This window comes from Myotis lucifugus, unplaced genomic scaffold (assembly GCF_000147115.1).
Source record: "Myotis lucifugus unplaced genomic scaffold, Myoluc2.0 scaffold_56, whole genome shotgun sequence".
NCBI classification, from domain to species: Eukaryota; Metazoa; Chordata; class Mammalia; order Chiroptera; family Vespertilionidae; genus Myotis; species Myotis lucifugus.
In genome coordinates this window covers 3,892,604-3,919,251 of record NW_005871104.1, presented here as the reverse complement: position 1 = coordinate 3,919,251, position 26,648 = coordinate 3,892,604, and the positions used below count along the sequence as shown (strand labels likewise).

The 26,648-nt window shown below is 47.0% G+C and overlaps 1 pseudogene; it reads left to right on the top strand.

Annotated features, from left to right (window-relative positions):
• Positions 1–4,298: 4,298 nt before the first annotated feature.
• The window catches only part of LOC102435014, a 92,363-nt pseudogene continuing 70,013 nt past the window's right edge, over positions 4,299–26,648 (top strand).

Here is a 26,648-nt window from a genome sequence, read left to right as displayed (position 1 = left end):
GGCGTGTCAGCATTTTGAAAAACCCTAACTTAACTCTGGTGCCGTGTCACATACAGAAATTTTTTGATTTTTGCAACCATAGTAAAACAAAGACTTATATTTTTGATATTTATTTATATATTTAAATGCCATTTAACAAAGAAAAATCAACCAAAAAAATGAGGTCGCGTGTCACCTCTGACACGCATGTCATAGGTTCGCCATCACTGAACTAGACAAAGGTGGAGGATGCACAACATTGTGACTGTTCCAAATGCCACTGAACTGTACATTGTAGAGTGTTGCATTTTACCCCAGAAAACAGAAGCCATGTACCCAGTCCCCCATGGCTGCTCTTCCTCCTGCCCCCCCACCCCATCCCTTTCAACCACACTGATGCCCTTGAGGTGCCCTCTGGAAAGATAATGATTGGCTGGGCTCTGAGCCTGGCGGAATCACCTGAGTGGGAGCGTGGGGCTCCTCACTCCCTCTGGCCTGCCCCCTCCTGGCCTCTCAGAGGAACAGGGCTCCTTCCTGAGCCCACGTGTCAGGGCAGGCACTCCATCTCCGGGGAGAGAAGCCAGTGGAACTCCTCCCAAATGGAAGAAAAGTCAGAGGGGGACAGAGGTGGCTATAAACAACAAATTTAAAAAATATATATATTTTATTGATTTTTTACAGAGAGGAAGGAAGAGGGACACAGAGTTAGAAACATCGATCAGCTGCCTCCTGCACACCCCCTACTGGGGATGTGCCCGCTACCAAGGTACATGCCCTTGACCGGAATCGAACCTGGGACCCTTGAGTCCGCAGGCCGACGCTCTATCCACTGAGCCAAACCGGTCAGGGCAATTAACAATAAATTTTTAAAAGGGTTGTCTCCATGGCAAAGCAGGCTTCCCCATGGCCAGAGGCATTCTCACCTCTTCCCCACGGTCTGACACGGTGAGGGGCACTCGCTGGTGTCTTCTCCTTTGCATTCAGCAAGGAGTCCTTTGTTACAAAAGAAATATAATAGCAAAACAACCAGGCAAACAAAAGAAAAACCCCTGGATGCAGCCTCATTTCATCTAACTGGTAAATTATAGAATATCCATTCAATGGAATGTTAAGCCATTTTAAAAGGCTGTTTACAAAGGATTTGAAATGATGTGGGAATTAATTATATGGTAATGTCAGGTGGAAAACATGATACAAAATTGCACATATAATATGAACTCAGCTATATTAAAACCTCCCAAAGATTATGCATAGAAAAATGAAAAATTTAAGAGGAAATTTTCAAAACATTAACAATGGTGGTCTTTCTGTTTAGTTTTTTTCTTAGAGTTTACAAATTTTCCATAATGAGTATGTATTTCTTTTGTAATGGGAAAACTCACCTTTATTAAAAAATAAAACTATTTTACTATGGTGAAGGTTACACATTATCAATCAAACCAACAATTTTAGAACCTTATAGATTCATATGATTACAGAATGCTAATGCTGCAAGGGACTTCAGAGATTTTTCTAGTTTAAGGATTTTAAATCTTTTTTTTTTTTGGGTCACAGATCCATTTGAAGATTTCCCAGAAACTATGGCTTCTCTCCTGAGAACATTTCAAAAAATAAACATACTATCACTTAAGCTGCTCTTTGTTTTAAGTTATAGAAAGCCCCATTCAGAGCATCTTAAACAGTGGAGGAAATTTACTGGTTCATGTACCAAAAATCTTCACAATAGTCAGGTAGCGTTTGATGCAGCACTTTAACAATTTCATCAAGACTCATTTCTTTGTATGTATGTATGTATGTATGTATTTATTTATTTAAATCCTCACCCGAGGATCTTTTTCCATTGAATTTTTTTAGAGATAGTGGAAGAGAGAGGGAAAGACAGAGAGAAATATCGATGTGAGAGAAACACATCGATTGGTTGCCTCCTGCACACGCCCGGACCAGGGCCTGGGCCGGGGAGGAGCCTGCAACCAAGGTACGTGCCCTTGACCTGAACTGAACCTGGTCCACAGGCTGATGCTCTATCCACTGAGCCAAACTGGCTAGGGTTCTCATTTCTTAAAAAAAAAAATAATGTTTTTATTGATTTTTAGAGAGAGAGGAAGGGAGAAGGATAGAGAGATAGAAACATCAAAGAGAGAGAAACATCACTGATAGGTTCTCCTCATGGGGATCGAGCCTGAAGCCCCGGCATATGCCCTGACCAGGAATCGAACCATGACCTCCTGGTTCATAGATGGACGCTCAACCACTGAGCCACGGCAACCAGGCAAGGCTCTCATTTAACTCCGAGTCAGGGCGAGGGTGTCCTCACAGGCTTTTAAAAGAGCTGGGCTGCCGGGGCCCTTGCAAATCACATCGTTCGGTTGCCTCATTTCACAGATGGGGAAACGGAGACTCACTCAGCACGTGATGGCACTTGCTGAAGGCTGGGCGGGGGTTGCACTGACAACCAATTCTTCTTTTATCATATTCATCATAGTCATTCAGCCCTTGGGGGAGAATCCACGACATGGCTTGCTCAACTGCCATTTCCTCTTCCTTCTACTCGAGAGATTGGCAGGCTAACCCGTCTTCCTTGCAGTTCGGATTTCAGATATAAGAAAGTTCCAAGTTAGCTGCCCTTGCATGAGCTCCCTCTGCAGTGGGGCTGTGGGAGACAAGGTGGTGGCGATGTGTTAGGAGGCAGCGTGGTGACAGGACTCAGCATTCCAATGGCAGCCACCAGCCTCCAGGGTTTAAGGGAACCCAGTGGTGGCGGGAGCTTCCTGACCTTGGGATTGCATCTATGGTGGCATGTCCTTGAGCTCCACAGTCTAAGGGGAGACCCCCCCCCCCCCGACTCCTGTGCCTCCTAGCCTTCAGTGCTATTTTTTTTGAGTAATTCCCTGTATTAAACCTCTTTCTGCTTGACATACCTAGAGTGGCCTCTGTTTCCTGCACTGAACTCACTCATCCCTCTATGTCAGCACACATCACACGATAGGTAATAATTTTTCTCCCCTGGATCCCAATCTTGTTTCCTGTGTCCTATAGAATATAGCTCCATTCATGTCATCCTAAAATATTAAGCTCAAGAAACCCCAAACTAACCTCATTTTCCCTCCAAAACATGCTTTTCCTATAGATTTCCCTTTGTCCATTCTCGTGCCTACTTCCTCCCAATAGCTCAGGTTCGAGGGTAGCTCTGGTTTTTCTCTTACTGCTGTCACATACTTTTAAATCTTATTGATTCTGTTTTCTTTGTTTGTTAGGGCTATTGATTTTAAATGATCCAATTATATTGGATTAATAAATAGAATGTAATAATCTGCATAACTGGAAAGTGCAGCATCAGGCATGGTTGGATCCAGGAGCTTGGAGAATGCCATCAGTACTTGTTCTCTCCTTCTTCAGGCTCTGCCTTCTGCAAATCCCTTTCTAATGGTGGGCTGGGGGGCCCTGACAGTTTTCGGTTTATATACTTTTTTACATCAAACCATGTGGGTATAAGGTTTATCTTTCCCATTATTTCCAGAAAAAGTTCTAAAAGAGTCTTTTTGGGCAAAATTAAATCAACTGTGTACTCTAAAAAGATATGTTGAAGTCCTCACCTCTGTACCTCAGAATGTGGACTTATTTGGAAATAGTGTTGTTGTTGCTATAATTAGTTATGATGAGGACATCCTGGCATAGGATGGGCCATTAACCCAGTGTGATCCTTATAAGAGGAGAAAGCGATGAGACACAGAGACACGGAGAAGGTGGCCATGAGGCAGAAATTGGGGTGATGCCAACATTGGGGGTACAGACTCCAACATATAATTTGGTGCGGGAGGCACAGCTCAGTCCATAGCACCACTTAAAACTTCCTATTGTGTTGTATTGATATCTGTGTGCTCATTTTAACTCTCTTAGAAGACGGTAAGCTGCTTGAAGGTAGGAAGTATATCTTGTTTACATCCTTTTATCTACCATAGTGTTTAAATACTATGTAGACTTAGTAAGTGCTCAGAACTTTTGTTGAATGAATCAATGGTACAGGACGTAATTCTTGATCCATGAGACTGTCTCATTTCCCAAACTCTTGGTGTTAAGAAAGCTAGGTGGGGCAGGCAGCATTGGACTTGATGTCAAAGGCCCAGGTTCTTTCCCCAACTCTCACTTTCTAGCTGCGGGACCTTGAGCAAGGCCCTTACTCACTCTGGGTCTCACCTGTGAAAGGGGAATAATCACGCCTTCCTGTTGGTTTCACGAGGCTGTTTATGAGGATTAAGGAAGTAGTTCAGTCATTCAGAAAATACTGCGCGACACCTGCTGCTCCGGGCGCGGGGTATGGAATGGTGAACAAGTTAGGCAAGCGTCCTGTCCTCACGGTTCTTTCTGGGACAGTGAACGAGACCACGAACACAGAGCACAGTTTCGGGAAGTGCTATGTAGCCGGTAAATTGTCCACGTGGACAATAAAGCAACAGATGTCAGAGTGACGGGTGGTTAGGGAAGGCCTCTCTGAGGAGGTGACGTCTGAGCTGGGATGTGAATCACCAGAAAGAAGTGGCTATTCCTGGGGGAAGAGCAGCCCCGGCCGCGGGAGGAGCGAGACCCTGACAGGGAGACAGTGAGCGCGAATGCTCACCGAGCTAGCAGAGTTGTGACATTTAGAACGTGAGGCTCGTGTATCGTAGAAATGTACAGTTCAATCCTACATTAACCAGTCACTTCAATAAAGTTAATAAAAAATAAAATGCGAGGCTCAGTCACTGTGCAAGGTTTCTCGGGCATTTAGGAAGGTCCCGGAAGTCGGGGTTTCGCCTCTGGCTCAGACACAGTGTACAGTTGGGACAGCGCTTGGCATGTGTGCAGCCCTGGGCGCAGCACCGCCTCCGGTGCCAGCGCCGGGAGAGGGGCACCTGGGACCACGCAGGTGTAGGCACCTGGGAAATGCGAGGTGCGGTACCGTTCCCAGGTGGCATTGTCATTTGAAAACATGTTTCCCGTGATTAAGGGATTTGGACATTGAGTTTAGCAACTAGCTTGCTGATCAAATTTTCGAGCTGCAGTCATCCCTGTTTAGGGCTCAAAAATGCTTGTGTCAGGCTTTTCGAAGCAAATTGATAAGAATTAAGTAGGCGCTGCAGCCGTGATCCGCAAGCTGTGTTTGTAGGGGTCGAATTCCAATTTTCTTTCCTACCGAGGCTCTGTAATAAGGCCTGGGATGGCCAGTCACCTTGTCGGGCTTTGGGTGCCTATGAAACTACTGTGGGGTCTGGTCACTCACTGTGTGTGGTGTGTGTGTGTGTGTGTATTTGCACGTTTGCACACACACACACACACATTGTTTTGCATTGCAATAGAATATTCCAGAAAAGAGTCTTCTACTCAGCTCGTCAGCACTCCCCTCCTGCCAGAGTGGTGTGATTGAACACTGCACACGTATTTCTTGAGAGTGAAATTGCACCCAAGACACCTATAAACGCCACAGTAACAGAGCATTCTTTTAAGAAGAGCTGATTACTTCGAATTTCTTGGTAGTCAAGTCGATTTCCTTTGAACTTGTTCCCAGGCGCCCAACCCCGCCCCCCTGCCCCCGAGAACCACCTCCCTCTGCCTCCTTCCCCCCATTCTCGTCAACCTTCATGACTTCAGCATCCGCAAGGGCACAGCGACTCCCTTTGGCTCACCCTGAAGGGTGCGGGGTGCCGAGGCCTTTAGGGTAATGGGTAAGCGCGATGGGATGGGAAGGTCACGGATGCTGGGCGGTGGAACCATCAGGTGCAGCGCGGGCGGCTTCCTATTTTTACCTGTGGAGAAGGAAGTAGGAAGTGCCTGGGGATTTGACCAAGTCTGAGTTTAGAAAACAAAGCAGGACTGTGTGAAAACTGTCCAGGCTGCAGCGTTGGCTGTTAGAGGTTTGAAGAACTCATTCTCTGTGTGTCTACCTCCTCCCTCTCTGTGCTTGTTGGTGGGACTCTTGGTCTCTGTCTCCATTTCTCTGTCTTTATTTCTCTTGCTCTCCCCGCGCCCCCCCCCCCACCCCCCAACCTCCCCATCCCTTAATGATTCGCCTCATTGGAATAGAGTTCTGTTCAACCAGTGGGGTTTCCATAATTGCAGCTCTGGGGCATTGCAAATGGGACAGCTAATGGTGACTTTCTTTTTTCAAGGCAGGTTATCAATTAAGAATAGCCCGGCAATCAGAGATCAAAAGAGGCCTGTTTCCCCAAATGAATTAGTGGGTTTTAGAATGAAATGAAATGGAGTTTTTTTTTTGTTTGTTTGTTTTTTTTTTTTTTTTAGAAGGCTAAGGGATTTGGAGCTAGAGGTATGAAGCTCAGACTCCTGGAGGCTGCTTGCTCTGGTTCCAGAGTCTGGGCAGCCTGTGTGCAAGGGTATGTCCTGGAGGGGGAGGGTGCTGGAGTGACCAGGAGCCGGGAGCCGAGGCTCGGGAAGGTCAGCAGGCCAGGGGCTGTGAGAATGGGCCTTGCAGTCTAAAGGGCTGACAGGAACCTGGCATCAGGGCCGGGACTGGTTCTTTCTAGGCCTCATCTCCATGCTACCCCAGCGGCCCTGGACTTGCGATTTCCAGAAGAGAGTGATGCTGGGAAGGTTTTCCTGACACACCCCAGGAGGAAGCATTATTTTAATGGTGTTATCGTTGCTGCCTCCCTGGCTTTACTGGTCCAGGGATTTGGGCAGCTGTTGTGATTATTCTCTGTCTCTGTGTGTCTCTCTCTCCTTGTATTTGCCCACTCTGTCTGTCTGTCTCTCTCTTCCTCCCTTCTCTCTCTCTCTTTCTCTCTCTCTCTCTCTCTCTCTCTCTCTCTCTCTCTCTCTCTCTCACACACACACACACACACACTGCACAGTGGCTTCATTTCCCAGCATGGCTAGAAGGCCATGTATTCTTAGCTATAGAGACAGAAAACCCGTGAAGGCACATGGGGCTAATTAATAACGGAAAGCGATTGCTTCCCATACATTCCATAACTTTTATGACTTTACTAGAGGTGAATTTTTAAAAAGTCACTAAATAATACATATTCACCATAGAAAATTTAGAAAATACAGATAAAAAGGAAAATGAAATTTACTCAGTGTATAAGGAAGTTCTTTTTCATTAAATGCTAGTTTTTTTTTTTAAAAGGAATCTGTAACACTAAAAAATGTTCACAGGTTTCAGAAGGGCATGAATTAGAGTAAGATTCCCTTCTCACTGGGTCCCCAGAAAGACAGGAAACTCCAGAAGTTTACTACGGCTGCGCAGATGTGTATCTCTCTGCATGTGAACTAGAAGGAAACGGGACCACAATGTACCTGTCATCCTGCACCTTATTTCTTTACCTAATACATTTTGGCCATCTTTCCATGACTGTCCATATAGATGAATTGTTTAATATGGCAAACATTCCTTAGTCACCGTCTGCGATTATGAATACCATGCTCGTTTGTACAGATCCTGAATAACATTGGAAAAAGAGAAGCAAAAAAATGGCCACTCAGCACTACTGGGATGGGAAACGATGCTTCGATATTCAAGACTCTATCACATTTATGCTATCTCGGTGGAAGGATTAGACAAATTAATTAACTTGTCTTTTCTCTGACGAATCACTCCCACCCACAAACGCTCCGTGCACTCTGCATCACTGTCCGTCTCTGATATCAGCAGAGGTACGGCCCACAGACCTCATGGCATTCAGACTCAGCATCTTCTTTTCAAGGACACAGGGCAAGAGCTGAGCAGCCCCACTTCCCTGGGCCCGAGTGGAGTTGGTATGAGAGCAGGTGGTTAGGGAATAGGCCATGCGTGCTAGTGTTGCACACTGGCCAACAAAGGTGCCTATATTTAATAAACATAATTAATCATATTATTGTGACATGTGAGGCCTTCCAAAATGTGGGGACCAGAGTAAGGACCCCTCCTGCCCAGGTTATGGGCTTGATCCCCAGTGTGGGGCATGCAGAAGGCAGCCGATCCATGATTTTCTCTCATCCTCTCTGAAATCAATAAAAATATATATTTTAAAAATAGTCTGACTTATATACAGGGAATGCCCACCTGAGAATGACTCCAGCACAGAGGGACTGGGCAAAGCCAACAGGTCAGCAGAGGTGACTCCTGCTGAGGTCACAGAGCACCCAGGCCATCAGCTGCATGAGAATGGAGACCTCTGCCTGCTTCGCCCACTGCTGTGCCCCGGTGCCTGGAACCCGCCCGCCAGGCTGGGCGTGGCCTTTTCCCTGCAGAACCACACTTGTTCCTGCTGGAGTTCCCTCATAAAGTCCCAGTACTACATCACTGCACGTTCTCCAACTGCAGATGCACAGCCCCAGTTCTGTGCAGAGGAAGAAAAACAAAGTACCCAATACATCTTTCTGGAGAATCAAGTTTATTACAAAACTTGAGAGAACAAAATACTTCAATAAGAAGCCCCGCAAACATAGGAGCAAAGGAGCAGGGGCAGGAGAAGGGCCCTAAGAAAAACAGTCCAGTCTCTGAAGTCTCATGCAGGTGGGGGCAGAGGGGCGGATGCATGGTGAGGGCAGCCTCTCCCCTAGACCTGCAGGCGGCTCCAGGCAGTCTTCCAAGCTCAGCAGGCATTTGGGATAAGAGGCTTCTGAAGGTCATGGTGCTGCTGGAGACCCTCCTGATGTGAATCCCGTGCAGAGAACCCCTCGGCAGTTCGCACACCTCCATCACCCGCTGGACCAAGTCCTCTCACCTTGTGCACACAGCGTGTGCTTCTGCACCGCTCTCACCCACGGCTGTTTGTGTCCAGCCTCTGGCTCACCTCCCGTACCACACGGTTGGCCTCCCTGGAGCTCAGCACCTTCCAGTTTGAGTGCAAGGAGTGTGGCTTGATCGCCCCAGCAACTTTGACTGTGGCCCTGCCTTGGCCATTCACAATTTTAAATTGATCTTTAATTTTAAATTTATCCTTATTACAGATGTCCTCCTTTTCCCCCTCATTGACCCCTTCCACCATACCCCCTCCCCAGGCCTTCCCTGCACTATTGTCTGTCCATGGGATATGCATGTATTCATATAAATTCATTGGTTAATTTCTTCCCCCTTCCCCCACTTCCCTTTGAAATATGTCAATCTGTGGCATGCTTCAATGTCTATGAATCTTTTTTGTTCATCAGTTTATTTTGCTCATTAGATTCCACATATGAGTGAGATCATGTGATACTTGTCTTTCTCTGACTGGCTTATTTCACTTAGCATGATACTCTCCATGTCCCTCCAGGCTGTCTCAAAGGGTAAGAGATACTTCTTTTTTACAGCTGCATAGTATTCCATTGTGTAAATGTACCACAGCTTTTTAAAATTTTTTATTTTTTTAAAAATATATTTTATTGATTTTTTACAGAGAGGAAGGGAGAGGGATAGAGAGCCAGAAACATCAATGAGAGAGAAATATTGATCAGCTGCCTCCTGCACACCCCCTACTGGGGATGTGCCCGCAACCAAGATACATGCCCAGGAATTGAACCTGGGACCCTTCAGTCCGCAGGCCAGTGCTCTATCCACTGAGCCAAACCAGTTAAGGCCCACAGCTTTTTTTTTTAAAAAAAATCCATTCATCTACTGATGGGCATTTGAGCTGTTTCCAAATCTCTGGAGGAAAGAATTTCTGCAGAGGTACAAAGGGCGAGGTAATAATATCAACAAAATAGAACATGTTCTGCTCTCTTTCAGCAAGGTAAATACAGACTCAAAGATAAGGCAAAAACCGAGCTCTGGACAACTCTAATTTGAGGTCTTCTATGCGCTGGAATGTTCAATCACGTGAATGAGGTGCAAGTTCGAGGGCTCTTTAAAATGAAAAACATAAATCAATACCTTTTAACCTTGCAACTCAGGGATTAGTTAACAACATCTGGTACGGTCCACCCCAGCAAGGCTGGAGGGAGTCCTTGTGGAGATGTTTTTCTGATGGACCATGTATCCAGGTTGTAGCCATGATGCTCAATGTCTTTGTCTCCTGGAAGTGAGTTATGGAAAGATTGCCCCATGAACTTGTGTTAATTTCAAGAGCCTTTTTAAGTTCTTAGCAATGAGTTAAAAACTCTCCTTAATAAGGCAAGTTTGCACATTCCCTCATCTAACCTCAGAGGATAGGTCTTCCGGTAACAATTTCAGAAGGGGGCAGTCGATGTATACAAATAGGAATTGATCTTAAGTTAAGCAATACCAAGGGAAAGACTTTAGCCAAGGCAGATGAAAAGATTCAACATGTCTTACCATTTGAATTTCACCTATCTATTCAGTTTGTTCCATGAAACCAGAGAATCGCGGTGATACATGCAAAGGAAATGCTACAGTATCTGCCAAGATTGTCACCCCTGGTGTCGAATTTGTCTAGTGAAATGGGTTCCCCGATCCCTATGGGACTCTATGAGGACTTTCCAAGCAGCAAAAATCCTTTCGGGAAGTATTTTAGTAACTGCTGTGGCTGTAGCCCTACCCAATGAGAATATATGGATCATCATTATCACATTTTTATCCTTGGAGGGGGCCGCAATTGGATTGAGAGTCACTTTCCAAACATCAAATAGGCCTAATTAGTTTTATTTCTCCCTTTTGTAAAGAGAGATTCCCTCATTTTAGTTATGCCTTTACTCATTCACATAAAAAACTTCACAAGGAATTATAGAAAATTAAATGGTTAGTAGGAAAACCCAGCTCTGTCGATATTAAGGTTTGGTTTACCTAAGCACTCACAGACCTGATGATGCAGAGTGCATGTTTACTCTCTTTTATAATTTCCTATTAAGAGCATACCAAGACTATAGAAAAAGAAACCTTTTGTCCTTTCAACAGAAAGAGAAATCTAAATCCCAGTTCTGGATTAGCGTACTTTAACTTAAATGAATCCATTCCAAACTTAGTTTGACCATACACAAGATTTCTTTTTCAAGACTCCTTTTCCATGAACCTTCTGCACCATACACAAACTTTCTGTAACTTTCATAAGCATTTCATCTTTTGTTCTACCTTTTTCCTTTTTTATTGTAGAGCATCATGTACTTTAGGACAAGATTACTTTCTTTTTCTTCAATAAAAATGTGTTCCGTTACTTGTAAGTTCTTTTACCAAGCACACATCTTATTCTCTATACGCAATCATTTTCAATCACCCTAACATCCTAATCGGGCTTTATCACAAATGTCTGGGTCTTCATCTGAGGCATCTTGTGCCCTTCTAGCCTTGTAAAATGCTAGACTCCAAATTTATTACCCTCACTTCCCATCTGGTCGGTTAGGTCCAAAGCTACAGAGTAGTGGTCAACTGTGTGTCCTTAATTAAACCAGCATCCTCAAGCTAGTTCTTACTAAAGATTGATCCTAGATCATGTGCACTTTAAAAGCAGTTATGTTAGCTTCCATTATTTCTCCAACTTGTATGAGCGCTCATTTGTTTTAAACCAACTGAATAGAGCCCTTTTACAATCTAAATTTGAATTTACCAATCAATTTTTGGCAGTACCATCTAGTACTGGTAATATATTATGTATAGGTATAACAAACATACATAGATAGCACAATACAAAACACAAAATAAAAAAATAAAAATTATGGATCCAAATATGTTTTCTGGCAGCTGGACTCGGCTAAAGTTCTGATCAGATCGTCAAAGTTTTTGCATGCTGTAAGAATTCCTTTAAAGCTGTTTTTTTAAAATTTAAATAAATAAACAAATAAATAAAAGAATGTACTTCTGGTCAAGAAGGTGGAGTACGAAAATGTGGTACTCGAATCCTCCCACAATCACAACAAAACTACAACTAAACTACAGAACAACCATCATGCAAGACCACCTGAAATCTAGCTGAATGGAAATCCCACAAAAGGAATTTAAAGAAGCCTAGCCAGCGTGGCTCAGTGGTTGAGTGTCAACCTGTGAACCAGGAGTTCATGGTTTGATTCCTGGTTGGGGCACAGGCCTGGGTTGTAGGCTTGATCCCCAGCAGGAGGCGTGCATGAGACAGCCGATCAATGATTCTCATTATTGATGTTTCTATCTCTTTTTTCCTCTCCTTTCCCTCTCCTTTCCTCTCTGAAATCAATATATATATTTAAAAAAAAACACAGAAGATGCCACATCAAGACTGGTGGTGGTGGTGGTGGTGGTGGGGGCGGGGTGGTAAAGACCCAGAATGGATTGGTCCCATACCCAAGTGGGCTGAAGAAAAATTGGGAGAGATATCTTGGCTACCTAAGGAGCAAGGAGTCCCAGCCCTACACCAGGCCCCTCAGCCGAGATATCTTGGCTACCTAAGGAGCAAGGAGTCCCAGCCCTACACCAGGCCCCTCAGCCCAGGGTATCAGTGCCAGGAAAAGAAGTCCCATTAACTCTGACTGTAAAAACCAGCAGGGTTTGTGGCTGAGTGAGACAGAGAGCTGCTGGAGTCGCAGGCAGTTCCTCTTAGAGGGTCCATCCACAGACTTACTTGGACTCACTCCCTGAGTCCAGCGCTGGCTCAGCAGCTTGAAAGGACTCAGGGACATACAGGGAGTAATTGAATTGTCTGGTGTCAGGGTGAGAGCTTGGGGATGGGGGCAGGCTTCTGCCAGACCAAAGTGATGACCTTTTGTGAGAGGCCCCCACCCCAGAGGTGGGTACTATAGTTGAGTCTCCATCAACCTGGTTCACACTTTTTACTCTGCCCTGGGGATTCCCTGAGACCCTGCCTTACCCAATTTGTGGGCTTACCCAAACCCTTTCCGGTGACTTCCATACACATGGCCTCTCTTGCCTCATGTTTTGGACTTTCCTAAAAATCTCTTAAATAGACAGCATCTGGCCTCAGTGTGCCCTGTACCTCTTGTATGTGGCCCCAGGCCTGGCCCTGGCCACAGCCGGCCTTGGTTTGCAGCCTGGCTTCTCGGCACCTCCACACCCAGCACAATCTGCAGATTGCTCTGTAGCTCTGCCAGGTGGCCCCAGGCAGGACACAGGTGGTGGCTGACTTTGCACATCCCGGGAGGCCCCAGTGCCATTGTAGCCAGTGAACAGCTTCAGACCATGCCAGATTACAATCCTACCACCTCCACCAGCGACACACTCAAGGGATGGACTTGGTGAACACCAAAGCCCCACTAAAGCAAGTCCTGCTCCATAGGTTGACTCCCACACAGGAACTCCTTCCGATCAGCCTGGTGGTGGTGGTGGTCGTGGGGGTGGGGGGCGGTGGTCAATCCCTCCTAGTTACGCCAGCAGCAATCAAGATTCAACTACTAGAGGACAGTGCACACAGCCCACACAGGGGTGCGCATGGAGCACCCAGCTCAGGTGACTGGGGAGGCTGTGCCACTGGGCCCTACAGGACACGTACTACACAAGGCCACACTACCACACCTGAGAGATGTAGCAGCACAACCTAATACATAGAAACAAACACAGAGAAGCAGATAAAATTCAGAGACAAATAGGTTCCAAACGAAATAACAGGAGAAATCTCCAGAAAAAGAACTACCAGATATAGAGTTCAAAACAAATGGTTGTAAGGGTGCTCAAGGAACTTAGTAAGAACTTGAATAGCATGTAAAATGACATAAAAACCATAAAAAAGAACCAGTCAGAAATTAAGAATACACTAACTGAAATGAATAATTTATAGGGAATTAATAGTAGAGCCCAGCCGGTGTTGCTCAGTGGTTGAGCATTGACCCACGAACCAAGAGGTCACCAGTTCGATTCCCAGCCAAGGCACATGCCCGGGTTGGGGGCTTGATCCCCCATGGGGGGTGTGCAGGAGGCAGCCGATCAATGATTCTCTCTCAATGTTTCTGTCTCTCTGTCCCTCTCCCTTCTCCTCTCTCTATAAATCAATAAAAGTACATCTTTTAAAAAATAGGGAAAAAACAACAGCAGAGTAGATAAAGCCGAGAATAAAATCAGCAATTTGGAATATAGGAAAGCAAGAAGCACCCAATTAAAACAGCAAAAAGAAAGAAGAATCCATTCCTGGCTGGGTAGCTTAGTTGGTTAGAGCAAGAGAGCTCACCCTGAAACTTGTGTGAGGACAAAGCAGAAAGTACCGAATGGGCAGTGTGAGTGAGTTTTACCAGCAGAGAGGACGGGGAGATAGACAGGGTTTCAAAGAGGTTTCCCCAAATCTATCACAAAGCTCCCCTCTCTGAGGCTTTAAGGCAGACATTTCCTATTGTTCTTTAGAGAAGCATTTGAAGCCTAAACTCTGATCCCACTTCCCACTTCCAAATTCCCTCCGTACGTCTCAGATTTCTGTTTTTGAAGATGGCTAGCCCCCATCGATGGGATATGGGCTTGTCAGCACGTTTGTGAACTTGCTGGGCTGCATGGCAGCTGAGACCTTCTGGGGTTAAGCCTTCTGTTTTCGGATCCTGAAAATGGCTCTGAGAAGCCTGCAGCTGGGTAGGGAGATAATTCAGAAGTGGGTTGGGGAGGTGAGAAAGCAGAGTTCCAGCTGAGTTGGGCCGACTGCTGGCAAGTTCTGAGGACACGCTGGGGGCTCTGCCTCCCCTCTTCTCACCTCCAGTTCTATCCTCCCCAGCAAGTCCAGCGGAGCCAGCTAGTGGCTAAGAGCACGGGGCCTGGAAAATGCCACCTCTGCCCTTTGCTAGCTCTGTGAACCAGTTTTATCTTTGGGAACCTCCACTGTCTCACTTATAAAATGGGGCAGTCATCTCTGCCTTCTAGGGTTCTTGGAAATAATGAAGCAGCCATCTTGTATAAAAACTGCAGTTTGAAATGTTAACCCTGCTATTCTGGCTTCTGTAAACACTTGCTTGCTTAAATAATAAGGAAAATAAGACTACTCCCATTCCAGAGAGGCCGTAAACTATGCCCCAGACAGAGTTGTCAGTGGTGACACCTGGCCAGGCCTTGAGATATGGTCTCATGGCCCCTTCCTAGGATGCAGGCCTTCTTTCTCAGAAGGCCCGGAAGTCTCATTCCAAATTTGGGAGACAAAGGACTGGAAAAAGTATAAATAGAGTTTCCTCCATGTTGGGGGCCCAGAATTCGAAAGACACATTTTTCTCTGGGCTTGCGCAGAATTTATAAATAAAATGTAACTCCCTTTCTCTAAGCATGGCTTGGTTTTTCTCCGGTCTTCTGCAACACTAGGGTTCTTGAAAATAATGTGCAAATGCATCCAGCACAGTGCCTGGGCTCAGCAAATGGCACCTGTTTCTAGGGGGGTAGATTGGAGGTTCCTGGCATCACAGATGAGGAAGCTGAGGTGCACACACCGTGTCTCTGCACCCCACTTCCCTGTTCTCCCTTGCCTCTTACAATCTGGGGTCCTTCCCAGGCTCTGCAGGCTTGGAGCCTTGGCCAGCCTTGGAATGCTTCGCTCGCCCACACTGAGCGGGGAGAGGCTGTTGGCAGGGACTATCCACACCATCCGGATCAGAGCTGCTCGCTGCTCCCCCAGCCTGGTGGGGAGCGGAGGGGGTGGAACTGAAAGGGAACGGAATGGGGTGCCCGGGGAGACATCCGCAGGTAAGTGCTGACCCGCTGGTGGAAAGCACTTAAAGTGATTTCTGGCATTTCCCTAAAAGCATTCATATGCCATCCAGGGAGGGCATGTGTTCTGAAAGGCAGGTGGAAATGTGTCCTGCTGTTCTCAGGAGGCTGCATTTGGAAGGCTCTGGTCCAATTAAAGTATTACCGAGCCCAACGGCTCCCCGAGGTTGTTTCTGAAGATGGAGGGGCTGATTTTTGCCTCCTTATGGGGTGGAGGTGAAGCAGAGAGGCAGCACCTGACACAGAACGAAAGGATGCCTGTCTGTGCTGATATGGCTGGCCCGAATTCTCTCTCTCTGTGTGTGAGTGTAAATGTGTGTGTATCTTCCCTCATTGTTTGCCTTTGTTCTGGAACTTTCTCTCTCTCTGGTCTGTGAGTGGCTCTCAAGATTCAGACTATGTAGGTGTAAATTCTGTCTGTCCTTGAACAAATGTAGTACTTGCCTCATAGGGCTATTGTGAGAGAAGGTGCATGTAAAGCACTTAGCAGTGTGCCTGGCACGTAGTAGATGCTCAATAAACTGGATATATTTTCCTACAACTTTTCTTTCTGTGTGTCCATTTCTCTACATTGTGGCAGGCATAAGGACTACCATGGTGGCCTGGGTTGCAGATAACAGAGCTGGTTGCGGGTAAGCTCCAAGGGATCAGGAATGTGTGTTGTGTTCACCGCTGTTTCTTCAGCACCAAGGACAGCACCCGGCTCAGCGTGGATGCTCAAACTGCCGATAGAATAAATGAGAGATTCTGACTAGAGCCAGCTAAAGTAGAAAAGGGAAAATGATGATGAGGATGTAACGTGTCACATGGAACTAAAGGGGGAGAGGAGGGGGAAGGCCCCAGGGAGGCCTCAGGAAGAGATAGAAGCTGGGGTCTGGGATGCCGCAGGGCTATGCTTGTCATCTCTGCACCTGTGTGCTGTCACTCTGTTCTTTTCCCCCAAGTTTAGTTTCTTCTGCTTGTCAGGTGCATTCTGGCAATGATCAGTTCGGACAATTTCAGATGCTGACTAGATGTTTCTGAATCCCAATGTCAAATTCCCAGGAGTGAATCTGATTGGCTGATCTTTGGTCAAGTCTACTTATCAGAAATGGCAGGAAGCAAGGTCCCATGGCCCCCACCCCCTCCCATGGACTGGGGGAACTTTCTAAAGAAGGGACTTGGGAGTGGCAGGTGCCCAGTCTAGTGGCTGCCTTGCTTTCCCAAGTCTGTGGGAGAGGGGGCCAATCCACAGGAGGGCGAGAGTGATCTGGGGCATCATCTTCGTTGTCAGAGCATGGCTGGGGGGAATGTGCATGTCATGGATTCCCTGGTCCTGGCCAGGTGGCTTATGCTGGAGTGGTATTTGGGTACTGGAGTTGAAGGGAATTCTTTCCAATGAGGCCTGAAACTTTCTAGCACCTGCCATGTAATATTTTCCATGTGTTAAAATATATTTTTATTGATTTCAGAGAAGGAGAGGGAGAGAGAGATAGAAACATCAATGATGAGAGAGAATCATTGATCGGAATATTTTTCATTTTAATGGGAAAAATGAGTGCTGATAAATGTGAGACTGAGTGAGGTATGCCCAAGACCAGCACACTCTTCCCCATGCGATACCTGTACGCTTACCCCAGGGGGAATGAATTACATGTGCAAATCTCTGTCTTAGAGTCCCCCTTGGCCCTTCTCACTGAGCTGTGTTTTCACCTCATCCAGTGCTTCTCAGAGAATGGCCTCCCATCGACCACCACGGAGGCCTTCCCAGGGGACCTGTTAGAAACACAAGTTCACAGCCCCTCCTACAGGCCTGCAGCCTCAGTGCTGGGGCGGGGGTGAGGGTGGTGGTGGGGAGTCCAGCACGCTGTTTCAGATGCTGTTAAAGCTGGGAAAACCAGTGCCTTCATCAGTCCAGGGACAGATTTGTTCCTTGGTTCAGGATTCATAGCATCCAGATGTGTGAAGGCTTTTCTGAGAAAAGTCTTGGAATGGAAGCCCTGAGGAGGTGTTGAGCAGAGGTTGCCATTAGCTCCAACCAGCTCCGGCCTTGGGCAAAGTTACAATTCCTGAAGAGCTATTGGCCTGGGAGCTCCGGGTAGAGGCTCAGCTGATGAGGGTGACACTACTCTCTGGCCTCATCCCTCCGGAGAGTACGTGATATCAGTGTGAAGTTCAAGTTCAGACCTTCAGGCAGAGGGCGCTGTGTAGAGCGCTCTGGATTGAATTACGATGGATCAGTGACCATTTTGGTCTTGATTTGTAAGCAAAATGGAAAGGAGCAAGACTGATTCAGTGTCTGTATCCTTCCGTCTCCTTCCACTCCTACAACGACCCCTGACATGGATACTATTGTCCTTGAAGTAGTTTGATCTCTCCCGGTGAGGGGCGGCGTGGATTTAAACCCAGGCAGGTATATGCCCTTTACCAAACATTCACACATGGCATGTCAGCCTCTTCTCTTTCCCACTTGTATTCCACCCCCCCCGGCCCCCCAGCCCTGGGTAGCGCCCTACTTGGCCCTGGACCATGTTCCCTCGTCTCCTCTCGGGGAGGCTGGGCAGGACTGGGGGCTTGTCGTGCTCCCACCAGCTGACTTTACGAGTGTGGAAGGCAGAGGGTTTATAATGCCCGCAGCCCTGTCCAGACTCGACAAAGAGCTCTGTGTGCAGAGGAGTGCTGAGATGGAGGGTGAGAGCCTTGCACTCCGTGGACCTGGGAGAGAGGGACCCCCTGTCCTGCCCTGGGCTCAGCACCAGGGAGTAGCAGAAGAACAAGGGGTGTGGCCGGTCTCGGAGGGAGCCAAGTGCAAAGGCACAGGGGCATCTGACAGCAGCCTGTGTGGACCTAACCCCACTCCCAGCACAGGGGCACCCAGACACCCTACCCGTGAACTTGGACACATCCTGGTGTAACAATGAATGCGAATATTGGGAGTGGGGGTGGGAATAGAGCCGGCTGTACTGTGTTGACTGAAAATAAGTTTCCTCCATCCTGGCAGAATAAGAACTCCAAATAGAGGCTTAGCTGAGTTGTAACAAATAAGAGAAATTGTGTTTCTTGCACAAGCAAGTGTGTGAACTGGGAGTCTTAGCCTCTATACATACTCGGCTCATTCTCTCCTCACAGCCAACTGCAAGGTTAGTGGGGCTCCTGAGGACCCCTGTTAGTCGCTAGTATTTTGCAGCATTTAGCCATGCAGTCCATCACCTCCTCTCCTTTTGCAAAAACAATGTATTTCCCTACTCCCAGTTTTGGTGTCTGAAATTCACCTGTTGGCCACTAGGTGGGGTTATAAATTGCAAGATGGTTAGGGGCTTGCAGGACAGGTTGGAGCTCATAGGAAAAACACCTTAAAAAGACGAGAAGTGAAGGGTGACTAACTCTTGCCTGTGCTCAGAAATAGCACTCTCTCCTCCCCCATCCGGGCATTTCATACTCCTTATTTGCTAACCTGGGTTTTGAAAATTACAACAGTAAAGTGACTTTGCAAATAGTTCAGAAGTTTATCAATTTCAACCACCACCATCCCATTCCTGAGAGATTCCCTGGTAAGAGTTTAGTCTGTATCCTTTCTAACTTTTTCCTGTGACTCTAAATCCATATCACATACATGCCCATATGTGCTTACATAGGTGTAGCTCCATGTTCCCATATTAGATATTAGAAACCACATGCATTGTTTTCCAGCTTGCTCGTTTTCACTTAGCATATTTCCTAAATGTTTTCCCATCAGCACAGATAGATCTATCTCATATATTTATTGAGCTCATAATACTCTACAGTATGAGTGTACCATAATTTTAAAAACTATATTCCTCCCTCCTTCATTCTCTTCCCCTGCCTTTGTTTTGCTATTACTAACAAATTTGAAACAAATGTTTTCACATCTATAACTTTGTGCCCTTGCTTTAGTATCTGATGTTTTTAATTCCGTTTGTTTTGTTTCACTTTTGCATCTACTGGGTCCTAACTGATGCACATTTAAAATTTTTATAGCGATGGCTAGAATTGCTCTTCATAAAGGTTATACTATTTTTTAAAAAAAATATATTAATTGGTTTCAGAGAGGAAGGGAGAGGGAGAGGGAGAAAGAAACATCAGTGATGAGAGAGAACTATTGATTGGCTACCTCCTGCATGCCACCTATTGGGGATCGAGCCTGCAACCTGAGCATGTGCCCTGACCATGAATTGAACCATGACCTCCTGATTCATGGTCAATGCTCAACCACTGAGCCACACCAGCCAGGCATAAAGGTTGTACTATTTTAAACTCCCACCAACACCAAGAGCCATGTTTCTAAATTGTGCACTGCACTTACCTGTTCAATAACAGTATCGTCCTGCAGACGGTGGGACCCCCCGAGGGCAGGACTCTGCCTGCCTGGCCCTCAGCTGACTCCTGGGCACTTAGCCCAGCATCTGGCCACCTGAGGTGCTCAGTGAGTACTTGTTGAGTAAAACAAAAGGTGTAGAATGAATACCTGCCAAGGGTTCATTCTTAGAGGGATGCCTGGGAGAGTTTTAAAGCAAGAACTTTGATAAGAAGAGTATTCAGGCTGGGAGGACCCTAATTTCCTAAATTCACTTGAGACAGTGAAGGTAAAAACACAAACAAAAAAACCTGGCTGGCGTGGCTCAGTGGTTGAGGTTCAACCTGTGAACCAGAAGGTCAGGGTTAAATCCCAGGTCAGCGCACATGCCCAGGTTGCGGGCTTGATACCCAGTGGGGGGCGTGCAGGAGGCAGCCAATCAATGATTCTCTCTCATCACTGATGTTTCTATCTCTCTCTCCCTCTCCCTTCCTCTCTGAAATGGATAAAAATATATATTAAAAACAAACAAACAAACAAACAAACAAACCCATGTTGTTTTATTCCAAAATTTCAATCTGTTGCTTTGGCTAGATGGTAATACAAAGAGGAAAACCCCTTTGGCTTCTCTAGGTGTGCTCTGGCATGGGCAATATATTTGCACATAAGTGCAGGCACGGGGCACCTGGGAGGCTGGTAATCCCCTGCCTCTCACCCAGATCACCTGTCCTACACATTGCCAATGCGTGGCCTGGCCCCTGTGGCTGAGAGGCAGTGCGGGGGTGGGGGTAGGGGTGGAGAGGGGGCTAGTTTGTGGCGCAGGAGGCCTGGCTTCTGTCCTGCCTTTTGCTCTGGGACCTTGGGCATCGCTCTGCCTCTCTGGGCCTCCGAGTGCTCATCTCCAGAGCAGATGCGCTCATTTCTGCTGTGCCTGCCTCTTGGTGGGGGAGGCCCAGAAGCAGGTCCGGAACAGTAGTGTGCCATGTAAATGTGAGACGTTGCTACCTTCTTGAGAAGACAAGACATAAACAGGTGAGAAGGTCACTGAGAAAAGCAAGAGCTATTTCCTGCGAAAGCAGAACAATGCTTGAGGGCCCCCAGGGAGAAGGAGAGGATGAGAGGAGTGAGGCGGGAGAGGAGGAGGAGGAGGAGGAGGTGGAGAGGGCTCTAGTACTGCAGCTGAGAGTGGAAAGCAGCCAAGCCTTCCATGGATGCTAAGGCGGAGGGTGCTCTCTCCCCAGCAGCAGGCACCTACCTGTCTCCTGGGGCTGCTGTTGTCTGAGTGGCTGTGCAGTTCACCTTTTGCTCAGCCCCAGGCTGAGGTTAACTTGGGGCCATGGGCAGCGGGGAAGGTCACAACAGATTTAGTGGGAGGCATTTTAAGTACCTAAAGCAATAAATCCTCCTGTACCTCGAGCCTGCCCAGGCTTCCCCAAACCTGGGAATTCAATTCCGTGCAGCACACACCGCTGGCCGGGTCCGCCCAGTCACCGGGAGAACCGCTGAATGTATTGCTGTGGGGAAAACCTGCATCGTCCCTTTCTTCACTCGCATGAACACCTTTTCACACTGGCCGACAGGTGACTGATCACCTGAGAATATATCCCGGCTCCAAGTGATTTGATATCTCTTCCTCCTGTGTTTCCCTGACTTTATTTTTATGCCTTAAAACGTCAAGAGAAAACATTATTATTGTTGCTACAGACTCAGTACCTGTTTCTCAGCCCTAAGCCGCGGGGCCTGGCATATGGCAGGCATTAATAAATGCTGAATAAATGACTAGGTTGGGTTGATGTCTGCAGACCGCCCTGTTTCTCTCCGAAAGGGTCTAAGGAAGTTTTTGCTTTGTTGTGTGTGTGTGTGTGTGTGTGTGTGTGTGTGTGTGTGTGTGTTGGTGGTGGTGGTGGTGGCGGCGGCTGTTGTATGCAGGACATGTGTGCACTGCTCCGACGCCCCTGTGCTGGAAGACTTGTCTGGCTTCTGGGAATGCTGGTGGCCATGAGGGACTGGCCAAGCTGCTGGGAATCCCCTTCCCCAAGGTCAGTCCTTCAGAGTGGCCTGCATCCAACGCTGACCCTCTGGTTGTGAAGTCTTGCCTTCCCAGACCTACGGTCATGCCTGAAGGGTGGTTTCACTTCAGACATCTACCTGGGGGCACTATCCTTGGGCTGCACCACAGCTCAGCTTTCTCTCTCCCCTTCCCTTCCCTTCCCTTCCCTTCCCTTCCCTTCCCTTCCCTTCCCTTCCCTTCCCTTCCCTTCCCTTCCCTTCCCTTCCCTTCCCTTTCCTTCCCCCATGTTGACCTCAAGAGCACTCCTTAAGCAACTTCCTGCATGCTGAACTTCACATGGGAGTCTGCTTTCTGAGGAGCCCACCCTGAGGCCTTTTGCTCGGACTTGTACTCTTGGGCAGTAATACCAGCTAACATTCCCGAGGGCTCACATGAGCTGGACACTCTGCCACCTTGTCTCCCTCGGTCCTCAATGGCAACCCTGTGAGTTAGGCCCTGTTGGAATCTGTGTGTTACAGGCAGGGAAGCGGAGGCTGGAGCAGGTGACTCCTCGCAGGCCCCAGCCAGTGAGTGCTAGAGCCAGAACTTGAACCCATGGGGATTCTAGAGCCCAGGCTCCTAACTACTCTGCCGTCCCCTTACACTCATCCCCACTTCAGATGAGTGTGAGGACAGGAGTATGATGAGCACTTTTGTCTAAAGGGGTTCTGGAGTCAAAGAGGTCAGGAATATTTCATGTCGAGGGCTCTCAGTGCAGTTCACCAAGCGCATTCATGTAGTAGAAGCTCTGAGAAGTCCTACCATAGGATAACCTGTTGATATTTCCCAAACTTGGTTTTAAAAAAATGTGTTTTTATTGATTTTAGAAAGAGAGGGAGAGAGAAAAACTGATGAGAGAGAAACACCAACATCGATTGGCTGCTTCCTGCACGCTTCCTGATCGAGCCCGAAACCCCGGCATGTGCCCTTATGGGGAATGGAACCATGACCTCCTGGTTCATGGGTCATTGCTCAACTATTGCACCACATGAGCTGGACCCAAACGTCTTTATCCACAACAAAAACATGTGGTGGCCCTATACAAGTCCTGATGTTCTGTGGGAAAATAACTACAGGAGACACTGGCCTTGACCATAAGTGATGATTAGACTTGGTAAATGTTTGTGCTACTAAACAAGTTGTTTCAATTCTGTAAAATAGAAGTAACCTTTGGCCTCATGAAAGCTAGGTAGAAATCAATGAGCTACTAGTTACAGGAATGCTGAAAATCATTAATAACCATAGCACTGGGAGTTAAGAAGCCATTCATATTTTCAGATTCAGGAAAGGTGGCTGTTGTGTCAAAAACATATAAACTCTAGCTTTGGGAACATTTCTGATGGGAGTCAGGTCTACACATCTGTGTGTTAGGGGCTGTTTGAAGGAATCATAATTAGAACACATATGATTCATACATTAGAGTTAGGTCATTGTTAAAATATTTAGTCATCAGATAATATTTGAGCATGCATTGTGTGTCTATGCAAATATTTCTGGGAATACAAGGAAGGGAGTGTTATGGACCTGTCTTTAAAGAATTTATATACCATACATTTAAAAAAACACCTGGCCATGCCCACTGCAGACTTTGCTAATCAATCACTCTACTCTTAACACTCTAGCACTCTAGACAGCCATCACTCATTCACCAGAGTTGGCCCATGAGATGAAACCTATTTCTATAAGAAACATGATCTGCAGAGTCTGGACATGCAAATCTAAAGAACATGGAGAAGGTGACAAGTGCCAAAGAAATGATAAAGTCACAGTATACAGTGTATAGCACAGGTTAGGGTGGTCAGGGAGGGCCTTGAAGGATGGGAGGGACTTGGATGGGGGGAGGACACCTCAAAGGTGAAGTAAATCCCAAATAAGGGTCTTTAGGCTGGGTCTAAAATCTTTGCTGCATGTGGACACTGATGTTTCCTTACCCTAGATTCTAGAAGACCTGACTCCTCTCAGAGTCACTGTGACCTTCCGATTGGCTGCCAGCACCCAGCCTGTAATTTCAGTCTATCGCCCAGTCAGAGACAGAGAACCCGAATTCCAGGTGCCTGTAAATTACTTCTAGTTATTGCAATGACAAAGGCCTCTCCGAAGGTGACCTGCACACTCCCTGTTTTAGAGCCTCATACATCAAACGGGAAGATGGAGCAGAGTCAGTTTCTACGAGGAGACCCAGACTGCAGCGGGGACGGGTGGCAACTGTCTGCGAAATTGAGCACTTTCTGTCAAAACTTAATTAAATTAGCCCTGATTCTATAAATAATAGAGCAGAGTCACCCTCCCGCATCCCTCCAGAACCCACATGCCTTCTCCCTCTAGCTCTTGAGAAAACCGAGTACTGAGTGCATTGTACCAGGAGTCAGTTTGTAAGAACTAGGCAATGATTAGTTTAATCCAGCCTTTGCCACTGATTTACAGAAGTGGAATGTGCTTCGGGTTAGAAGGGACAGAGACTTGCAAGATGTGTGGGATGTCCAGCGAGGTAGAGGGGAAGGTACGAGGGGGGTGCCAGAGACTGGGCTTCTTGACCCTCACTGCCCCCAGGCGGCCAGCTCTGTGGTGTTGAGCTGATCTCTTCCTTTTCGGCTCCTCAGTTTCCCCATGCAGGTCATATTTAAGGCCTTGTATAGGCAGGCTTACTTCGCATTCATGCCGCGTGCCCAGTGAGTTAGCTGGGGACTTGTCTCCGTGTCCTCTTGGGCCGGGCCTCAGGGTGATGGAGATTGCTAGGACAGAAGGAAAGAGTGCTGTCGAGGGTCTCTCATTGGCAATCAATGGGCCTAGGAGTGACGTAGGTCATGTCCTCTCACAATTCATTGGACAGACCTCGTCCTACAGCCCCACACAGACACAGAGGGCCAGACAACACACAATCCTCCCATGTGCCTGGCTTTGAGCAAACGGCATTTCTCTGGCCTCTTCCAACACCAAAGTCGTCTAATTCTTTACTTTTCAGAGAACTCTGCCGGTAGCTCCTGCTGATGTTCTCAGAATGATGCTGGTGCTGATGCTCTCCACCACTCGGCACCTCTGCCTGAGGTTAGGCGTTTATTTTCTCCTGCCCAGACAATCGCAGCGGCCTCCTGCCTTCTCTGGTCTCCCTGCCTCATCTCCACTGACTCTTACTTCTGCCAGGATTTTCTTTCTAAAGCACAGCTCTGACCCTCAAATATCTCCTTGTTGCCTAAAGGATAAAGGCCAAACTTACTGGTTTCAGGTACCCCAACAGTGCCAGCGTATAGGGATGCTCAATAAGTACCTGATGAATACTAATTTGCTTACTTACCTGTAACCCACCATTGGCACAGGCCGGCTAATTAGCGTAGGAGGGCCCGTGGCTACCCACCAAGGGTTTGAGCAGGACTGGACATTGCACAACTGCAGGGGGCGCTTTTCACATGATATACTATGAGAAGGGCACCCCTGGAACACAGTGATATTCCCTGGTGTTGGACGGCGCAGTGGCCGGGAAGAGTCCTGGAGGCTCATGCCATCCCCAACCTGGGGCAAGTCACTTTGTGACCTGGAGCCTCAGTTATAAGAGGAGGCTAGCAAGGCCTGTGCTACTTCCCTTACAGTTCTTGTGGCTGTGAAAGGGATTATACATTGGGAAGTGCCGTCTCCACCAATCCTCCTGCTATTGCTGTCATCGGTAGTGGCTGTGAGCAGTAAACACTAAAAGAACCGAATCACCCGCAGTCGGTTTCCAAGATAGAAGCCCCATTGTGAGCAGTGGATGTGTGATCGGCCCAAGGATATTATTTATTTATAATTTAAACGACCCTGTATTTCTTATGTCAAAGGCAATACCCATAAGAGCAGAAAATAATAGTCTAGCCAAAAAAGAGAAAATAAAAATACCCCTAACCCTGCCCACTCAAGAGCAAACGTTATTAATTCCTTGATATAGTTTCTTCCGGAATCTTTCCCAGGCACATGCGATATACATACCATTCTAAAGCCTGCTTCCCTGCCCCCCCCCCCCACGCCACTTAATGTACCACAAACTTCTTTTCATGTTAATAAAGGTACCTCCACAGTGTGATTATTAATGGATGCATGTTCTCTGGGGTGAGGGCACACTTTAATTTATTTCACCAACACACTCTTGCTGGCATTTAGGTTAATTCTTACTTTTCCCTGTGGTAAGTGGGCTGCAAGGAACATCCTTGTGGCTAAATCTGTGTGCACACTCATGCTTATTTTCTCAGCTTAAGTCATAGATATGGAATTACAGAGTCAAAGAGTAGGCATATATGTATTTTTAAAAAAAGGCTTTTTGCAAAGAACTGCCAATTGCCTCTAGTAAGATTGTATGATCAATTGGATTTTGAAGGTCATTTCTAAGAGTGGAGTGTGCAAAATAAATAAACGAACTTTCAAATGGAATTAGCCCTGCTGGCCTGTCGTATGGGTTTAGTCAAAAATGCAGGGAATGGTGCGCAGTGATGGAGCAGCAGGAAAGCCTTATGAATAGGTGTGAGGCAATTTTCTCCAGATCCTCTTAATATTTAAAAATTGGGGTATAATTTTTATGGATCATAGTTTTACTTCAGTTGATTTTTGTAGAGACGGTTAGAGCTCACACATATCTGACTCTCCTCTCCTTCCAGGCACATGGGAGGGGATAGTCCCCAATTCTGGGCAGTAGGTGGGGCTGGTGACTGGGTCTAGCTCAATGGCTGTGAGTGGGATGACTCCGGTCACTTCTAAAGTGAAGGACCTAATTGCCAGTAGGAGATGCCCCTAGCGCTCCCTTCTGCGTGTTGGCTGAGGAGGCTGCGTGCTACAGAGGGTGCCCTGCAGGATGGGGCAGCCCC